The following is an 8,636-nucleotide window of genomic DNA, read 5'->3' as shown; positions in this document are numbered from 1 at the left end:
TGAGGAAACATTTTTAATTAAATTTTAATGTTCTTGATTAAGTGACGTTATTATTTTTCTAAACCAAGTTTAAAGCGTCAAACTTGCACAAATTTATTGTTTTTATTCGCTTTAGCAGTCTAGACAATGATGTAATTATAACACATACATACATATGTATGTACGTCGATATTAGGTTTTTATGCTTCAAATTGAATTAGTTTATTTGTGTCGACTGCCGTGGGCGTATACGTTGTGCGGGACCATCTCTGGGTAGGTCAACTTTCGTAGCCGATTGTAGACATGAAATATCGAATAACAAAAAACGCTTTTTCTAGTGTCGATTGATCAGGCAAACACCTAATATCAGATGGGTACACCAATTATATTTACTTGCTCTAGCAACCATTAATTCGGACCCCTACCATTTCTTCTCATATACATATGTATAGCCCATAGCCCATTGCAAGGTTGTAAAATATAAAAATATATTTCATGTTACAACAAAAACTATATAAGGCAAAGTTTGAAACTTGTACAAAATTTTTCAAAATTTCAGCGAGACTTTCAATTTTTTAACCAAAATTTGTATAATTTTTCCGGGTAAGCAGATAACAAAAAAGGCACTAAAACTTCTAAAAATACTTCAATGATCCTACGGTCATTGATGTACCTGTCTTCACGAACGGGTGTCATTTTTACCGTACGGAGGAAGAGGAGAGTGATCTGGTCACTGAATCCTTGAATGTTTATGGTTGACTAACATTCGGCTGATCGCGGAATGTATGTATGATGTTGATCACACGAGTATATGAATGTGCAGGGGTCTGATCAACGGTTCTATGCTATCGAATTCTTTAAATATCTCCCAATAGTTAGTTCTTGTGATCTGAAGGCTTTTAGATGTTGCTGAGCCTGGAGCAATGCGATATTTTAAATGCTCAAATATTCGTTCACATGCTTGAGCCGATGTGTTTGACCTTTCATTGTTTACTAGCCCCCACGGCCAACGGCTCTAGGTTTCCAGAACGTACCGGATTTATATCTAGCAAAGGACAGTCACTCCAGCAGCATTCCCCAAACATTTATGGGAAATGTTTATGCTATTACAACAAAAAAGACCTTTCATTAGCATAGTGAAGGATAATTCCTTTCCTCGGATTTGTGCCTTTTATATTTCCGAACACTTCTGGTAAAAAAATCAAGACCCATGCGATCAAAAGTTGATTAATTTCGGATTCATAGGCTTAGATCCCTGAACCCATCGCCTATCACGATCATATAGAAGTAGGCGTTCCCGCAACAGTCGGTTCTACGTAACCGGAAGGACCCGGATTTGCATCCAGCCAAGGATGTCACTTCAGCAGCATATCGAGGACTTTTGATGACCGATTGTCAAATGCCCAATGCTAACGGTACGTCGCATGGCGATCTTGCAATATATGTAAGTTCAGGAACAGTAACAGCAAACGATGTCGGACGCTCTTCACGGAATTCGTCCCGTAGCGCAGTATGACCACGATTAAGTACGGAAAATCAGCGAGGCACGATGATTCTAGATGGCGCTCCTAACACCAAAAGTCGAAGTGGATTGATCGGCACGGTATTCTTGGTTTTTATAATAGATTCAGAAGAGTTTAATAAACCCAAAGAAATACATTATTTATGAAAAAATATTTCTGAATGAGTGAGTAAATCTATAAAATGTAAGTAGTTATTTCTTTATGTAAGTTCATGGAAAAGCTTATGTACCTACAAAAGTGTAAGCAGATACATACATACGTACAAATACATACAATAGATTTATACACATACAAATGGATGTATTATATATCTGTGCTTGCATTTAGGTGCGTTATTTCTAACACTGTAGTATTCCAAAGAAAGCTTTGTCAGTTACGACGCAGAGCTGCAGCGAACGACTATTCGCTCTCAAATAACGCTCGTAACTTGAAAGATTAGACATTGGACTTCCATGAATCTCAACAGCCACCAAACACGCGAGTCGTTGCTTTTTGAGTATGTGGCACAAGTAACTTCGACTGGCCACATAATTTTTTTTCCTTTAAAGTTTAAGCGTATTTATCTCTGGCCTCTTGGATACACCAATCAAGCATACAAAAGTGGAACGTTTGAGCGATACATACATACATGCATACATATGTACATATAATACAAATAGAGAAGTACATACATGCATGCATATGTAAGTATCTATGTGTGTATAAATATCTTTATCTGCTCGTGCTCATTTCCTCATTAAAAACACTTAAGCTTGCGCGCGCATTTATATACCAACGCACATAAATGAAATCACACTAACACAAACATACATACGCAATACTCTTAATGTTTGCAGAGAGATATAGAAATTCTTGTACATACATACATATGAACATAGTTAGTTTGTCGCCCCATTAGAATCACACAACCACTTTATAGCTAACCCTAAAAGCACTTTTTAAAGTGGTTTTGTCGCACTAATACGAGTATGATGCTTTTAAAGCTTTCAAGCTGAATACCTGAGAATGCGAACGCCTGCGTGCATGCATAATACATGCATGTATATGTATGTAAATACAACAAAATTATGTGCCGACTGTTGTAGCTACAACTAACTTTTAGAATAAATTTGCTGTTTATTGAATTTTTTTATCAAATACATACTAAAAAGTCGCTTTACCGACTGTCGCCTTGTGGCGTTGGATCTGAAAAGCATTTGCAAAGCTTTCAAAGTTGCTTTTGTACTTCAAGGATTAACAAGCAAAACTCATACATACATACATACATATGAATGCTGTATGTAAAATAAGTATTAGATATCAGTGTTGGACAAGAATGATAGAATCCAAACTGGGCCCTTCAAAGAGGTGTGACGTCACACCGGTGCAGTTGCTTGAAAGAAATGTGGAAATGCGAACAAGAATGCGAGAAGAAGAAATTACACAAAAAACGCACGAATAAATTACACACACACAGCAATTCTGTCAAATTCACTGAGAGTGAAATAGCGGTACGAGATGGGCACACCTTTGTATTGTGCACATCGTGAGTGTTGGAGTTGGATGTGTACGAACTGAGTTATGAGAGAAATTATGTTAACTGATACTGATAGTAACGTTTTTTTTTTGGTAGAGATCGATGACATTATCACGACCATCGGTGATTTTAAACTTTTGCAGAGCTATCAATGTTTTAATACTAATATGACATATGTATATGAATTGTTAGTTTATAATTTTAATTTTTTTAACACCCATTGGAGGAAGAAAAAGAGGGCGCCACGAAAGATATGTTTAGATGACGTCGAAGCAGATCTTAAAGAAATGAACGTGCACAACTGGATAGATGAAGTCTTGGATAGAATAAAGTGGAGATAAATTGTTGATGAAGCTAGGGCCCACCACAGACTGTAAAGCAGAAGAAGAATTTTATTTTTTATTTGCTATTATTTACTTCTATTGGGTTTTTATTTGAAGCTTTATCAGTTGTTAACAATTTTCTTGTTTGCTGTTGTTGTTTGGTTTAAATGTCATAAATCACATTATTATCAAGTCATTCGCTGAATTTTTACAAACATGTAATTTCTCCTCCTTTTATTTGTTTGTTTTGTATTATTAAGGTACCTGTCGTCAATCTGGTCAACATCGCGAAAAATAAAGTAACGGTTTTGGGAAGACTCCACCTTCTGTATTCAGTTTGCCTTGGTAGCAATGCAGATGAAAAAGCTTAAATGCTTAAGCTTCAGAAGCTTAAGCTCGAAATGCGGCGATCAAGGCGAATTCATATAAGGTGAAGTTACCAGACAAGAGGACACAAAAGGCTTTGAGGTCGAAGTGCAAACCTCGTAGAGAATCTAATCTAATCTAATCCACTAGACCTGCTGATTTGTTTATTTTTCTTGTGATACGTTGGTTTAAATGTCAAAATGATCTGTCTTTTTAGTTGTTACCAAATTTAAAAAAATAGTTGTCGAATAAAAAAAAATCATAACTTTCATAATACTCTCCATATAAATACTGTGAAAATTAATTTAGCTACTGGAAATATTTTAAAATCAGAATTTTTTTCACGAAACTCATTAATTTTAGTTATACTTGATTTACGAGATTTACTTGAATGACGTTCTGAGTTAGTAATTAGACACTCTTTATAACTCTCGGACGCTTCGGTCTCAGTAGTCGGACATTAGAAAAACCAACACATGTATTTTTAAATATTTATAGAATGAAAACGGTATTTAATAAGGTCAAACAACACAAATTTAAAAATATTAAATACATATTTCATAAATAATCAAAAGCATTCCTTTCAATTATCAAGTGAATAAATAGCAAATGGATTTGGGGCGCCTCTATGTATGAAAGTTCCTTCAAGCAAGTCCATTTCAGGTGAAATAAAAGTGGACATGAATCGTAACCAATGATTGTTAACCCATTGTGGGGCATTGCCTGTAATTGCATGTACGCACTGTACAACGCGTTGATACAACAATCGCAGCGTGTGTGCTGGTCGTAGGGATTGTTGATACAAAAAGGCAGCGTGTATACGTTGCTTTAGTATTTTTGTTCCTCGCGTTCGTGCAGGTTGATAGAGTTAGTGGAAGTTTGATTGTATTCGATAGCAGTTGGTTGTTTGGTTGGTGCTATTTATCGTTCGCAGCTAAAAGAGACATTACTATCATTTATTAATATTTCATTGTGTAATAAATATTTGCCTGTACATACACTTAAAATTTGCCTATAATAATAAATAAAATATTCATTGGAAAAATCCAAACCATCATCCTCTAAGACACTCTCAAGTAGAATGTACCAATTTGCTTTAATAAAGTATATATGTACATTAAATATCTATACCCGAATGGTTTTCCATAATTTCTTCCTGACCAGTGTTTTCGAGCTCTTCTTTAAGTTCTAAAAACTAAACTATAAACCATTCCCGTATCAAACACTCATTTATGAGTGCTCTGGCTTTGCTAATACTTTTGGGTTCTCTACTTACCATCATTAGATTTCTTCTGAAAAATAAGTTGAGCCAAGTTTTACTTAACGGCATTCGGTGGTCGATGAATGTCGTTTTTTGTCTGTCTAAACACAGTTTGGTCCAGTAGTTGTCTGTTCGTTTTGTCCTGGATCTCGTCGGCGTAATTCAGGAGGTGCCTGGGAAGCGGCTCTGGCTCAAGCAGGTGTCTGCATGGGTTAGACCGGCGGTAGCACCCAAGCAGAAACTGTTTGCTGAGTACTTTGTTGTTTTCCTTTACCGGGAGCATCTGTGCCTCGTTGTGAAGGCGTATAATAACTAACCGACAGTCTAGATTACAATCGAAACATGGGAAAATTATCGCTTTAAATAAAAATTATTCGCCACTTCTATAAAATCTAATTTTGCTGTTTATATATGTACAGGGTTGGCCATATTAAACTGACCCATGTGATTATTAAAAAAATATGGAGAAAGAAACATTTTTTTGTGTTTCATTGTGAAAAACATTTAATTTAGTTCAAGGAGATTCGTTTACATCACTTTTTGAATATGATATCGCGCAAGTGGTCGCCCTTAGCTCGTATAGCGTAATGTGCCCGTTTTTCGGCGTTTTCCATAGTTTTGGCCAGCGTCTCGGCCGATATGGCGGCTATTTCCCGTCGGATATTGGCCTTAAGTGCGCCTAGTGTCTTTGGCTTGTTGACGTAAACCTTAGATTTCAAATAGCCCCAAAGAAAAAAGTCCGGTGGCGTCAAATCCGGTGATCGTGGCGGCCAGTCAAAATCGCCGCTTTTTGATATCAAACGGCCAGGGAACAAAGTTTTCAATAAGTTGACGGTGGCTCGTGCTGTGTGTGGTGGTGCGCCATCTTGTTGAAACCAGAAGTGCTCCATACCATTTTCACGAACAATCGGCATCACAAAATCGGTTATCATGGCCCGATAACGCTCTTGATTGACGGTCAATGGTTGGTGTTGACCATTTTCAAAGAAGAACGGCCCAATGACCATATCAGCGCAAATGCCACACCAGACTGTAACTTTTTGGTCGTGGAGAGGTACCTCTTCAATAATTTGAGGGTTTTCAGTGGCGTAGAAACGGCAATTTTGCTTATTTACGGTTCCGTTCAAGGAGAAATGGGCCTCATCACTCATAATGATTTGATGACGTTGCGTTTTTACAATCGAGAAGGAATTTTGAATGTACAGCTGAACAATTTCAGCGCGTTCTATTGGGGTGTACTGTTTCATGGTATAAATCTCCTTCGACTGACGCTTCCAACGCGGTATGTCATTAGCTGATCTGAAATTACAGTAAAAAGTTATAGGGTTACTCAATGGGTCAGTTTAATATGGCCAACCCTGTACATATATATTTTTTTGTACTTTGCCTGCACTATCAGTGAATTTCATTGACCGGGGCGACAATCATAGCATAGCTCTTACAACAAGCTCAATGAAAAGTGCTCCTCAATATCAATCCTGAAATTTCTTAGTTTCGCTCCAAAACGTCAAATGTTTGTAACGTCACCTAAATTGTGATTGTTCCAGTAGTACATATATATAGATATATATACACATATATAACACTCTTTTTGGATGTTTGGCCGAGCTCGCCCTCCTATTTGTGGCGTGCGTCTTGATGTTGTTCCACAAATGGAGGGGCCTACTACTTAAAGCTGACTCCGAATGTCAAACAGTTTTTATGAGGAGCTTTTTCTTAGCAGAAATGTTCTCGGAGGTTTGCCATTGCCTGCCGACCGACTGGGCGACCGAAAAAATTGTTTCCTTATTTGATGTTCATGCACGGGGACTCGAACCTACGCACGCCAATCAAGTTATTTAAGAGTTTAACCTGCTACAATATCGTAAATTCGTCATAATAAGTCTGACTGCACAACTCGATATCTTTCTGCGTTGTGGTTTGGTGACCTCTCAAAACAGTAATCGTGCGCCGAGAGTTTAAGGCGTTAATTGACTCTCAATGAAGGTCGCCGATTTGCGTGGAGCTGAACCTGGACCAAAGCTCGGAAAGGAGATTTCTAATGTGTCATAGAAGCTTAGTGTGTCATATTATGCTTAGCAATAATTGTATTTTCCTGAACCGAAAGCCCAAGGTCCTCACTGTGGGAGTGATGTGCGGGTATCAGAACACCACCGTGGCTGTCCCGAGTTTGGTTTTTTTGGTATGTTACTTCATCCACTACGTCCTACTCCTTACTCCCCGGCGCTCACATTGAAGATGGCTGGCAAATCGTGTTGTATGTTTCCAACAATGTGTATTTGTGTTTGTCCCAATTGCTGCCATCCAGCTATTCAAGGCTTTTGTTGCGGTTCTGTCCTCTGATTATGATTTCGAAAGCACGTAAAGGAGCGGAACCTGCCAAAGGTCATCCCTAATATTAAAAGATTTAGATTCGCTATATGGATTATTCATGTTGCGAATGAAGTGGCCAATGTGTCAGAGGGAAGAGCTTTAAGGCTACTAGTAGTGAAGAATAAAGTTCGGAGAGAAAAACGTTAATTTATGAACACAAGTCACAAATGTCATTGCCGTATGTCATTATCAAGCTTAAATGTTTGAAGAATGCTGCTAGAAGCAAATCCTTGGTGGGTAAAAGTCGGGGATGCTCAGACAACGTATCGACTGCCGTGCGAACCATTGGTTGACAGGTTCAGGCACTTAAAATGTATGTGAATTTACCATTTAAAAAGATATAATCGTCAATTAAAATGCATTTCGTTTTTTAATGAATATGACTATGTTTTATTTTAATGCATCTGTAATATATATTTTCGTTTCTGTTACTTGTTTATTTTTCTTTCTTTTTTGTTAATTTTTCTTTTCTGGTTTTTGTCTGTTTTACTCTCCATATATGTATGTTCAATCTTTTAATTTTTTCGCTTCGGCTGCATATAATTTCTGCTCTCTTTCACTAGCATCAATTATTTAATTTATAATTAATCATAATTATAATTACTCAGTATGCATTTATCTTATAACTGTGTTTTCAATTAGACATTTAATTAGAAATTATAAGTATATTAATATTAATTACATACACTTCAAGTAAAATGATCAATGACATACAGTTCTTGCGTTCAGCACATGAGTTTTTGTTGCATTTTCTTTTTTTCGGTTTGTATTTCTTTTACTTTTGATAAAATATGAGCGCATTAAAATTTTTCTTGGCAAAAAAATTGTAATTAATAGTTAAATCCAATTTCAATAAACACGCATAAAACATTTGCGTTAGTAAAATATAAACTTGAAGATACAGATGTAAAACAACAAATGAAATAAACAATTTTCCAATGACATGTATTTTTATTAATATGTTGTTTAAGTTGTTTTTGTTTTGTATTATCTGTTTTTTTTATGGTACTTTCATCTATATTTCATTTAAAACTGTACATTGCTAATTAAAAACGAAAACGAGAAAGTACACGCGCCTAAAATACATGTGTACGTTTGTGTATGCGTGTGTGTGTGCAAAAATTAAGTCAGGCCACTTTCGCCGAAACACATTGAAAATCGAAAGTCACATAAGCAAAATTAAAATTTAATTCATAAAAGGTGCACAACAAATTCTCGGTTATCATAAATGAAAATGAAATAAAAATAAAAACGGATACACACTCATGACGGAGCGTATTCAATCCAATTATTTC

The sequence above is a fragment of the Anastrepha ludens genome, chromosome 6 (genome assembly GCF_028408465.1).
Source record: "Anastrepha ludens isolate Willacy chromosome 6, idAnaLude1.1, whole genome shotgun sequence".
Lineage (NCBI taxonomy): Eukaryota > Metazoa > Arthropoda > Insecta > Diptera > Tephritidae > Anastrepha > Anastrepha ludens.
Note: the sequence above shows the minus strand (reverse complement) of the source record.